At 37.4% G+C, this 13,138-nt stretch overlaps 1 long non-coding RNA gene across 1 annotated transcript in view; it reads left to right on the forward strand.

The window, feature by feature from the left end:
• The first annotated feature begins 385 nt into the window (after positions 1–385).
• Positions 386–13,138, forward strand: part of LOC110676159 — a 48,501-nt gene continuing 35,748 nt past the window's right edge. The window contains exons 1-2 of the long non-coding RNA XR_002500120.1: positions 386–579; positions 2,885–3,171. This is a non-coding gene — a long non-coding RNA (uncharacterized LOC110676159). The remainder of the gene's footprint in view (positions 580–2,884; positions 3,172–13,138) is intronic.

The following is a 13,138-nucleotide window of genomic DNA, read 5'->3' on the forward strand; positions in this document are numbered from 1 at the left end:
GCCTATGTTTCGGTGGAGTGATAGGACGTTTTCATATGATTCGTTCGATTTCTGATTTTACGCGAGCATCGATTTCCCACAGGCCCGCCGCAGTGAGTTGTCATAAATTTTGACGTTTTCCCTTCCACACGAACGCTTTTTGTGGTAGTATGCGTGCGAATCACGCACGATGAGCGAGGGAGAAAAGCGAATGATGACAACTCGACAAAGTCAGAGTCTATGAATGGAGAGTTGCGCGAAGAGTGAAACCAAATCTACCTATCGAACTGTCAAACCGTCTACCTATCGAGCAGCCCAGCAAAACAGATAGGGGCTGTTTTCGAAGACGAAGAAGAACAAGCATTCAAAGAAGTCTCTCCGCGCAACTCTGTGTATATAAACTCTGGACAAAGTGACAGCTGACGCACACATGTAACCGTTAGATTTCTTCATTCATCCATCCGCCTTCGACTTTGATTCGTGTCCGTGGTGTGACAAAAAGAGGAAAAGTTATATTTTCCTCCCCGCAGTATAAATTCTTATCAGCGCGATTCAACCTTCTGATATTGTTGTTCCATCTCCGGCCAGAGCTTCATATTGGTAATTATCGTCGGGAAATCATTGGAGGTGACGGGAAAAATGGCTAAATAAGTTCACGTTTCATCCTGTAAAAATAGTCCGATGAGAAAAAATTAGTGTAATATTCTGCGATCGGTAAAAGTGTGTGCGTGCGCGAAAATATGTGAAGTGTGCCAGCAAGAAAGGACAAGATCGTAACGAGCAGTGTTGCCAGACTAGTATGGGTTTTCAATATGTTATAAATACGCTCTTGACAAACATAAATTTTGTCTCTAAAATTTATCTTTAAATAACCTTTTATAAATTAGTAATTGAAAGTTGAGATTTTATCCCTATTTGCACATTAGTTTTCTATTTAAATTTTAAATGTTGGTGAAAAATGTCATCTTGACTGGGCAGCGAGTCACCTATTAATGACAAACAAAAAGTTACCAAAGTCATTTTATTCAGTGAAATGGTTGCGATCTGAAGAAAGTCGAACTGGAGTCAGTTTCTTAAACTTAAACAGCAAAAAAAAATTGCATATCTAATGTAGAACGTACTTTAGTGGATAAAAACTGGTAACTGGTGTATAAAGAAAATGTTTTTCTTAAATGACAAATAAAAATGAGGTTAAATTTTCCTGAAATCGATTTAGAAAACTCAAGATTAGTGTTTGCCAGACAACATTAATTTTGATTAAAATGTAGAAAAATGGTTGCGCTTAGAATTTTGACTTAGCTAGACTTTTATTCGTCAATTGTGCCCGAATGTTTTAAAAACATTTTGTTTGCAAGAACCTACAGTCAACTCTCCAGGGTAATGAAATTTTTTGAAATTCACTACTGTAGCCAAGCCAGAGCTGTTAAATTTCATGAATTTCACGTGACTTTGACATTTGAATATTGTTAATATCATCGCTCCTTGTGGAAAAAGTCATCTGAGAATGTTTTTACCGGTGACCTTTTCCGAATTACTATCGGTTGCCAATATTTGCTGATGCGATATATCGCATGGAAGGGAGCTATAAGCATTTTTTTTTTTCCAAAATTTTGACATTTAACAGCACTGAGCCAAGCAAAGCAAATCACAGTCAGCGAAGCCAGTGAATCTCACGTCTACCGCTGCTGTAGGCAAAAAGCCTTGAAAATAGCAAAACACCCGTTGCTAAGGGCAACCCAAAATTACTGTAGAAAAATGTTATATTTCCCGCATTTAAGGTGAAGATGAATAAGCCAAAACTCAAATTTTCAAGAGCACGAATCTTGAGATCCGAACACCCATTTGAGTTGAAAACTTAATGGATTGGTCACACCCAGCTAGCGACCAATCAATTAAGTTTTCAGCTTAAACGGATTTTTGTTTCTCCAGATTCGTGCTGTCGAAAATTGTATGTTTGGCTTCGATTCATCTTCAGCTTAAAGCCTTCAGTGACACTTACGATTTAAAAAATTCTTGCACCCAACATAGGCTACTTGATGAGATTCACGCTTTTAAACTACTGTACTGGGAAGAGCCTCGTGATTTTCTCGAAATTCAAGCCTACTACTATTACCATTCCCAACACTGATTGAAGGAACCACCGAGTTAAGGAGGCATAGAGCTATTGACTGGTAAACGAGAAACTTGTGACGATCGACGCGCCACCATAATTCATATAACGGAGAGTATTAGAACTAACTTGGAGGTGATGATATCGTTATTTGGAGGTTAAAATCACCTCCAAACACTAGCGATTTTGCGGTGGGATGTTGACGTTTGATCACGAATAGAACACAAAACCAGTGCAAATGCGATCCAAGAGGCCATCGAGGTAGCCATGAAGACCCACTTTTACTAGGGTTCTCTTACTCGATATCGAGATACGGAATATCGAGTAAGAAACAGTCCAATTTGTTTCAGAAACAGTAACAATTTGTCTACTTCTTCTTCTTCTGGACACTGAACAAAGAATTAATTTTTAAAAACTCGAAGAGCATTCAAAATTTATAGAAATAGTTATCAATGCACACAGATGTGTAAATTTTTGATTGTCTACCTTTCATTGATTGCTGATTGTTTTCAACTCGATGCATCGAGTTTATAGCACACAAAATCAGTACAACTGCAGTTTAAGAGACCATCGAGGTAGCCATGAAAACCAATTTTTTATAAGGTTCTATGACTCGATATCGAGTTATGGAGAATTGATTTATGGAAATAACGTTCTATAGTTTATATCTAAGGATATTTTTTTTCACTTAGATGGACTTTACCCAGAAGGGCCATTCGTCTCTAAGATTATCCCAATTAAATTTGAAAAGTCTTACATAATTTGAAACTAATCGTGAAACTAAACCCCTACCAGTCTGGCAACAAGTTGGGAAAATCGCACATACGTCAAAAGAGCAAAACGACAGACGAAAAGTCAGTCAGTCCATATCGAAAGACAGCAGCAGCAAAAAGTAAGGCAATCGCTCCGAATCAGCGCCACACAGTCACAGTGTCAGGAGAGCCTAGCAACGAACCACAAGTCGAGCGATACGTCGTCGTGGGAGTGCGAGTGTGTGAAGAAAAAAATGTCTTGAAAAAAAAATCACTTTTAACTTGCGCCGATTAGGAAATGTGTAATGTTTTTTGAAATTGCTGTTCAAGGTGAAAAATAATTTCGAGGAGTTCAAGAAAAATGATCCAAGTTGGCTTCGATATCCCCGGAGCGAGTTGGTGTTGATTTGGTTGGAAAAGCAAGCCTTGATGTGAAAATATTGCCTACTTTGGGAAAAGGCCACAGGTGAAGGAAAAGAAAAGAGCACATAAATGAAACAGGAAGAAGAAAATTAAGTGAACGGTGGTGCGTATGTCTGAGGAAAGGAAAAAAAGTGAATCATGACTTCCGAAATCCGGTTGGAAAGGCAACAGTAGGCCAGGCCAGCCAAAAGGCCCCCGTGGTCACAAGTGGAAAAAAATCTTGAAGTCGCACGGAATTGCGTCTGTGACAATGGAATAATGCTGTAGAAGAATGCAGGTTTCGTCGGAGAAATGGCACCAGCGACGTCGTCATCATAATCATCGTCTATATCGAGGTTTGGTGGGGACATGACAAATATAGGAAAATTCCTGTCTCCTCAGTGGTCTGTTGCTCTGATGGCAAAAAGCGAAGGCAACCATACCAGAGGGCAGTGCACGAATTACGAATTGTATAGACAGTGGCGCAATAGTAGGCAGGCAGGCAGGCAGACAAACAGAAGGACGGTAACGAAGCTCTCTCACGATCGTATGGTCAAGTCAAGTAGTCTGGGCAGTGGTGGAAGATCGACAAGTTTGTACGTTACACGTATACAATTCTCGCCTACTTGTAGCGAAACAATTTGGATATTGACTACTGACTGACTGGTCGAAGAAGGCTTTGACAATCGTAGATATGAATCAAATTGCTGATCCTTACAAATATTACTTTCATATATGGATTACATATCAAATATTAAATCTAAATCGGGTCAATGGACATGTATCACTATATTACATTGAGTCTAAAATTTTTAACGTAGATGCTTTCAGGTTTAAGTATTGTTAAAATCTGTAAACATATAATTGCTATCATGACACCAAACATATGTGAGCTTAGTCACTTAAAAAATAAATTGGGTGGATAATTTGAAGTCGCAAATCTAAGCTGTTTCTCTTTGCCGAATTATCCCATGTAGGTATATAGGAAATCACATAGAACATAAGTCGGTTATGCAGTAAGCAGTCCGTCATATGTTTGACCAGCCACAATGGCTTTGCCACAATTTCAAAGTCATCATAGCAAGTCTGGTGACGAGTAACTATTTTATGAATCAATTACGGATGAGGCTTTATTTCTTAAGAAAGACAGCTAAAGAGGTTTTGTGTCTTTTTAAGAACAAATTCAAAAGGAAATCACTCAATGTTTCGTTCTTTCAAAATTCAAGTTAATAATAATAATTACAGGTTTTCGTTGGTAAATGTATTGCCTAGTGAAAAGTCAACGCAAATAGGCTCCGGCCCACAGAGATTCCCCACCATACAAAAGATGGACAAAAGTCTGAGAATAAATTCCTTATATTCCAATGAAGTTTCCTTACTCTGATTGACTAGTTTGAAACTTTTTTGAAACTATCGATCATCATCGAATTGTTAACCCATTTTTGGGTAGTTTATTATTACATAAAAATTGTATGATACCATGATGAGTGCATTGTGGCTTTGTCAAACTACACGGCTCCTGAGCCTAAATAGTAAATGATACAAATATGGTATTTTTCAGTACCATTGTATGTAATGAAACGATATATGAACAAACGCCTTTTAACATTCACACAAGAGTATTCATTACACTCATTAAAATATTGCGTACTCAGTATTTCCGCATTCAATCGGCATACTCAATCGATAAAAAAAAAACCAAATTTTGCAGAAGATGACCCTATTTTTTTTAAATTTGACTGTGAAATCTTCAAATTAAGCATAGGGCGACAAGTGTGCACTCACAAAAGAATTAGAAATACAATCACGTTGGTCGCGTTCTGTTGAATACAGTAAAAAAAACAATTTTCATCCACTTGTCATGATATCTTGGAAAAAGACTATTAGAAGATCGTATAAAAATACTATGTCTAAGGGTTGAGATTTAAAACTGCTGTCACGAGTTTTTCTTTCTTCAAATTTCATTCTGCCGGCAGAATAGTCAAATGGCCGGTGCAAGAGCGTGATTTTTTTAATTTTGCTCGTGTTCGATTTAGTGCCGATTTTGTCACAGAGACTGTAGATTTTTAGGAAGAATAGCCCTTTGTTCTTGCAAGAAGAGGTTAGATTTGCGGAGGAACCCCGTTTTGCACTCAGTTATCCAAGGAAGAAAATTGGATTTAATTTTCTACTCCTCTACTTCTGTGTGCTGGAGTGTTTAAGCTTTCCTATATTATATTCAATGTTATATTTATTTATTCGTTAAACAAACTTTGAATGGTTCATCACTATAAGTGTCGGCATAAGCCATTATTCCTGTTATTTGAAAAAAAAAAAAAAAATAGATAGATGTACCTATTCTTTTATTCATTTTTCACTATTACTAAAAACAGCTTTGAATAATTCGACATTAAAAATGTCGACGCGCTGATAGATAACTTTTTAAATTGAGACTACATGAATTGCATCACTTACCAAGGTGTAGCTTTTGAACTCCTCCAACTAACAAAAACTCCTTCCTGTGAAAACCATGGAGATGCAGATGTAATCTTGGTCTCTAGTAGCAATGGGTGTCACACTAACATTCCTTCCCTTCCCCGATGACCGTAAGGACGTGGCCGGCGCCGTTATTGACATTACTAAGCTTGGAGTTCTCGAAATTGTACATTGAAGATGGTACGCTGGTAAGCTGTTGGTTCCCTGTGCAATTTTGATTATTCCGGTCAATCACGGAGTAGCAACTACGAATTGTACGGTCATCAATGCTTATGCTTACGCGTATTCAAATACTATATCTGAATGAACAGTGCAAGTTAGTGGATGCGTTGATTAGTTGTTTTTTTGTAATCTTCAGAATAATAAACATTATTCTTTAAACTTGACATTCAAAAGTCAAAAAGAGAGGAGGTTTCAGGAGACCTTTCTGGAAAATTTCAGGTCAACATTTCTGGCAGAATGCTCGAAAACTTGTTGTCAGGGTTTAAGAAAAATTGGTGGTGCAAATTCAGACAATAATTTGAAAATTAGTTTTGGACTGCATTTTATGGTAGACGTACTTTAAAATTTGGTCGAAAACCATAACTTGCAGGCCCATATGTGGCACACGGGATCCATAGATGTGACCCGTGGAGTAGAAAACGTTAGTAATTTGTTATTGATTTGAATTTAATTTAAACCTCGATTACTTAAGAAGCTGTACTCTGTAACCCACTGAGAATCCCCAGGTTCCAGCAAAAAAAAAAAACGGATTCAATTGGAATCACACTCAGATTCCTCGAAAATCTACTGGGCTAGGCCTTTTCGGTTTTCAATGAATGAGCAAGAGAGAGTCATTGGCCTTTCACCATGCTAAGGCCAATGACAGTTTGCGAAATTTTCCGATTGTAGGCCCTCTTGATGGAGTGAGAACCGATCATTAGCCGTTTCGAGCAGGGGGCCAATGAATGATTTGGAAAAAAAGCGGTTATAGCCGTTTTTAAAATCGAGTTTATAACGGTAAGTTTTATGATTATCAGTGGCGATTCCCTAACCTCAAATCTACTGTTCCACGAATAGAAATCCTTGAATTTCAGCAACAAATTTGCATGTAATGAATAGAGATTTGTTAGAAAGGACGATTTCAATAATTAATTTAAGGATTTATAACATAAATTTGCCGAAATAGTCATTTTTAAAGTCGTAGAACAGGTAGAAAGTGAGGTTACCGGTCGCCACTGATGATTATGTTGATAATGTTTGCATAGTTTGTGGTAGTGATCCTTTATAGAGAGATAAGCGGAAGTAAAATGGAATGATTTGGCAACAGACCAGCAGTGCTGATTTTGCTCGGCGTCGAGAATAATATTGTAACACGTACATGACTTCCTCATTGCTAAAACGTGTATTTTGTTTCGTTATAAATCTTTGAGCTACATATTAAAACTAATAAACAGCCGAAAAAATCAAAAACTAAAAATCGCATTGACAAAAATTCAAAAAAGTAAAACATTTCATTTGTTTGCTTCATGCAAAATTACTTTTACCGAAATAATTTCAAGCGGATTACATTACTCCTCAAGAAAAGTTCAAAACAAACATAACGCATGTTCGTTTGGCTCACACTTTGACAGCTCTCACTGCTCGATTGGCTCACACTTTGACAGAAATGTCAACTTCCGCTAATCTCTCTTATAAAGGATTTCTAGTTTGTGGGTGTTGGGAGATGCTATCGAATGGTATTTAAACCAGATTTGTTTACAATTTGATCATTGGCCCTTTAGAATTGTTACGCGAGATTACACCGAATTTCATAACCCCGAATTGAGCTTGAGCTTGATTGACCGCCCGCGGTTGCTACCGCAGTATCGCCAGATCAGCTTTACTTGCACAAGGAACCAAGCAGATGACTGTTGGGACCAGTGCTGTAAACATTCGACCAAAGACAAATTAAAGACCCCCATGTCCCTTGCAATTACCCAAAATTTTGTGGCTCATAAGGTAATCTAGAATGCCGTTCAAAGTGTACTGCGATCTGTCAAACTTGGGTACCTTTTGCACTACCGAGGGACCAAAAGCAGTACTAGAAGTGGTACCCAATCTGAGCCAGAGTGGGACGGACCTGATTCGACCTTTTACGCGACGTTCGTTTCGTTGCCATGGTCAGCAGTCATTTTATTTTGCTGCATTCATTTGCTCTCGACACCTCTCATTCACAGCACGAACGGTATTGAATGTCGTCTGACACGATGACATTTGCATAAATCATAAGGTCGGCATAGATTTCAGATATTTCCGATTACAAATAACAAGAACAGTTTAATCTTTCTTGTTATGTCGAATGTGACACATAAACAGTTAAAGAAGCGCCTATTACGAAAAATGCCAGGAACAAACAAAACCGTAACGTCTCCCAGCGAAGCTATCGTGGTCAGAGGCATTCAATTGACATTTTTCTTTGCGACATTCGTTTGATCGCTCGTGCTGTGAACGCTTAAGGGAAGCGCTGCCGAATATCAGCAAAAACGTGTCGACTACCGTGATTGCTAACAGACACTCTCATTGTATAAGTATTGGTGATCTTCTATTTTAGGGAACAATGGCACCTGCCGTGTCAGAATGAGAAGGGGAGGGATTGATGTTGCATTGAAAACCGGATATACCCCTGCATCTATGCTAGTTCATGTGGGAATGTATATGAGTTAGGTAATATCAGGGCAGAGATGCTTGCTTTTTGGTAAGCAGACTGCATATGTATCAGGCGTAAAGAAAGGCGTGCTATAATGGTTTCCTGTCCATTTGGTACTAGCGATTGCTATCGTGCTTATTCTGCGCGGCGTGTGAGTCGAGACGACTCGCTCTCACCGCGAGTGACGTGAGACGACTAATGTTAATCAAATGGGAGCGAGTCGACAATTGTCACCTCATTCGACTCGTGTCACCTCACACGCCGCGCAGAATAGACACGTATGAATGAACAGTTTAAGTGTGACAGATTAAAACTGAAAGATAGAAGCAAGTGAGAGATAAGAACTACAAAGCACGAGTAACGGGACGGGCCTGGGATTGACCATCTGCTTATGAAGTAGAAGCCATACCACCACCAAACCCGACACACTAAATTCCATAACTCCGAGTTTACAATTAACCCCATGTGGATTTACACCGGGCTTATGTAATTAGAGAAAACGGAATTTGAGGTCATGTCATTCGGGTTAAACCGTTCTGATATTTCATACCTAAGATGTATACAGTCGACTCTCCACATCTCGATATCTCTCCCTATGTCGATGATTTCATAATTCCCTTCAGTCTGCATACATTTTCACCCTCCATATCTCGATGTTTTTCTGTTGATTTTTCGTTCTCAATTTTCTCTCTGTATGTCGATATGACCATTATCTCGATGGTCCCTCCGATATCGAGATGTGAAGAGGCGACTGTATTACCTGGAAACCTTTGAATTATCAGATAATGTTATTTACCCTAAAGTTCTCATTGAATTCCAACAATTCAGAGGACTTTAAGTGACATAGTAGGAGAGTATATTCAAATACGCTGTTTACACAAGTTAAATGTGTATTTAAAATACCTACATGGAGGTATGTTTAGAAACTTTCTTCAAAATTCTAAAATTTTCCATGAAAATCTTTGAATTTTTAATCATGATCAATATTTTACAGTTTGATATAATATTCTTTCTGCAATACTGAAATTGCTACTGTGATCACGCATTTGTTTAAAAATAAACTCAAGAGATGTTCAATTCTCGAAAGATATGTTTGATTCTATTGATTCTCACTTTAGAAAATGAAATGACATGTCATTATCATTATTATGTACAGCAGGGATTCGCTGGTTGGAACACGACTGTCTTCCAGTTAGCGAATCCAACCCGTTAGTTGGAATGACTGACAGCTGGTGAAAATACTGCAGACTCACGCAGCTGGAGAGTAAATCGTAACGAAACGCACATATACATGCACATTTGTTCTATAAATGGAGACTTCAATGCGACGGTGGTCGGACGTAAAAGTCCGTTTGACATCTACTCTTGACATTCGAGTGCTTTTTAGTTGGAATTTTTTCCAACCATCGAGCCATTCCATGTAGCGGAGCACCAACGAGCGAATTCCTACTGTATCAACTTTATTTATTTGTTTTCGGTCGGTATCTTATTATATTCAATTCATTCTCGCCTAGAAACAAATATTTCTAGTAAGTTTCGAAAAAAGCATTTCCGAAATTATTTTGCTACATAAGAAAATTTTCAAATCATAATACTTGTTCAATCTGAATAAGGAGGATTGAGGAAATGGTGCAAACAACTGTGTTGGTTATCCATTTAAATTTTGACACCATTTGAGAACAATCTTTGCTAAACAGTTATCACATTTTAATGCAATACCAAATCTACCAAGAATAATTGCTACAGATATTGTCCAAAATTTCTAGAAGACTCCGTCAACAGTTTAAGTTGAATCAGAATTCCAGAATTTTGAATTCATTGAATCTCTTTAACAGTTGGAATCTGTGGAATCCCTCCATGGAATCTGTGTATCTCGTCTCTGTAACTTGAAATAACTTCGTGCCTGCACAAGATATGCAAATGCGAAGCGAAAAAAAATATCAATCAGTAAAAAAAGCTCTCAAGTAGACAAGTGTGGAAGTGCTCACAGAACACTAAGCTGAGTCTATATCCCAGCTGGAATATAATTCTTGAAAGAAGAAAACAATTAGATATCTTGTCGAACTATATTGTTCTTTTTTACACTTTGCTTTTACAATGTTGTTGGAAAATGGGAATAAAATTCTTTTAGTTACTCCAGCTCCAGGATTTTTTTTGTCACAGATTGCTCTAGTGATTTCCCAGCATTTTATCCTGGGATTATTCCGGCAGATTCTTCAGAAGATTTCTCGGGGAATTTTGTAAGGTAAAATTCCCACGTACCAATTCCTGCGATTATTGAACTTCCTCAAGAACCCAGAAGTTGTTTCAAAGATCCTTTCAGTAGTTCATCATCGCTTCATTTCATTAGTTTCATTGAAGATTGTATGATGTTTTTTTAGTAATTATTCACGATATTTCTGGATATCGATAATGAATAAAATTTTGAATGGATGTCTGCAGAAAACCTTGGAGTAATTCCTGGAGGTACACTTTGAAAAATTTCTGGTTGGAATCATAAAGAAATTAAACATTTTGGATGAAACTCTAAGAGAATCTATGGGAGATACACTAGATAAATTTATGGATAAATTGAAGGAAGAATGATTGGAAAAAAATCACCTAGAAATTTCTTGAAACATCTCTGGTGAAAATCATGAAAATATGAACCGGAAAAGAATCTGGAGCAATGCCTAAATATTCGCTTAGATAAATTACTGGTGAATTTCTTAAAACATAAATCTTGGTTCAAATCTTAGGAAATCACATAGAAGAATCATTAGATGGATTGCCTAAAAAAACATCAATGATTTCTTTCAAAAACGTTAGGCAACATATTTGAAGATATAGAAAACTGGAGTAATTTCTATAGAGATTTTCTTGGTAGATTTCTTGAATAAATTTTGTACAAAAAAATCGAAGATAAATATAAAATATGGAGTAAGTCCTAGGACATTCCATAGAAGAAGAAAAATTCCTGGAAGACTTCCGTAAGAATTGTCCTGAAGGGAATTTTGGAGGTATCTCTTATTCTTCTTCTTCTTTCTGGCGTTACGTCCCAACTGGAACAAAGCCTGCTTCTCAGCTCAGTGTTCTTATGAGCACTTCCACAGTTATTAACTGAGAGCTTTATTTGCCGATTGATCATTTTCGCATGTGTATATCGTGTGGCAGGTACGAAGATACTTAATGCCCTGGGACTGAGAAAAATTCACGATCAACGGGATTCGAACCCGCGACCCTCAGCATGGTCATGCTGAATAGCTGCGCGTTTACCGCTACGGCTATCTGGGGGTATCTTAGGAAAAAATCAGGTTGAATTTTTGAAAGTATCCTTCACAAAAATCTTGGAAGACCTAACATGCTGAACTATAAACTTATTTTCAGTTCTCAAAAGAAACATTTTGAATCCTGAAGCAAGGCACGCTCAAATATAGCTAAGTAGTGCTTTTCTTCTATAACCGTTTACATATAAGGAAACTGCCACGAACAGATATGCAAATTATCCTTCGACATCCTTTGGAAACGAGTACATTATTTCAGTGCTTGAAACCATTTGCTCTCATTTCCCGAAGCTCATTCATTCTCATACACACTCACACACACACAGAGCCACGATGCACAGAGAGCACTTGCGAAATTATGCCACGGCATCGCATGCACATGCAGCTGCACAAAGGTGTTAGATAATTTGCCGCTTAATAGATTGTATCTAGCTGCACCAGTTTTACCTTATCACTATAATCGTTATTGTTTCGGCGCAAAAAAAAAAACTGCATGCATAGAAACTTCTTGCGATTGAGAAAGTGAAAATGGTAATGGCCACCACCACCCGTAGGAAGTAAAAGGCAACGGAGTCGTAATTATTATCTTTCCTTCCTGCCCTGCCATGGCTTATTTTCGTACTCTTACGAGACTATGGGCTTTTGCTACCACAAACCGACGAAGTGCCAGTTTTAATTACTGGAGTTATCTTCTGCTGGTGTCGTTGTTTCGCGAGTATGCCACTGGGAAGATATAATTCTTTTCGTTGAACACTTTAGATTTACTTGAATTATCTAATCAGGTTAGCAGTAGCATCAAACTCACTTTAAAGTTTTACCTACTGCCTCTGAGCCGAAACATATGAACTTGATCATTGTTCCAATTAAAAACATTATATTATTTTTGAAAGGCCCTATGAAGTATCGTATTCGAGAATTTCCTTATATAATATTTTGGATTAAGAATTTCTGTTGATTTTTCAAAGAAGTCCTGAATTTCGGGGCGAATGAACTGGCTAATTAAGTTTAAAGTCTCATATATAAATACAAAAAAAGTAATGTAAGAATAATGGATAAATTACTGGAAGATTTGAAGCAACCAGGCTCAAAGGACTGTGATGAATTAATTTAGGAAAATTCGCATGAGGACGTTTCGCATAATTTTATGAGAGGACGTTTGGCATCAAGTTAATTAAATGCCTTCTTTAAAATGCTATCTGTTCTTATATCGTCCCCTTGATGCTACAACTAGATAACTCGAAATTTGAAATTTTTGACTTCAATATGTCAAAACATTTTTCTTAATTAGATCTGCAAAATATCCACAGGTCTTAAGCGTGTGATTCAAAATACACAAGTTAAAGATTATTTTTCAATCATAATCTCTGCGATTAACCATCACGTTGTTAAACGATCATACTTTCAAAGTTGCACATCTCAAAATTTTGATTTTCGAGTTATCTAGTTGTAGCATTAAGGGGACGATATGTAACTGATTTATGCGAAACGC

The sequence above is a fragment of the Aedes aegypti genome, chromosome 2 (assembly GCF_002204515.2).
Source record: "Aedes aegypti strain LVP_AGWG chromosome 2, AaegL5.0 Primary Assembly, whole genome shotgun sequence".
NCBI lineage: Eukaryota > Metazoa > Arthropoda > Insecta > Diptera > Culicidae > Aedes > Aedes aegypti.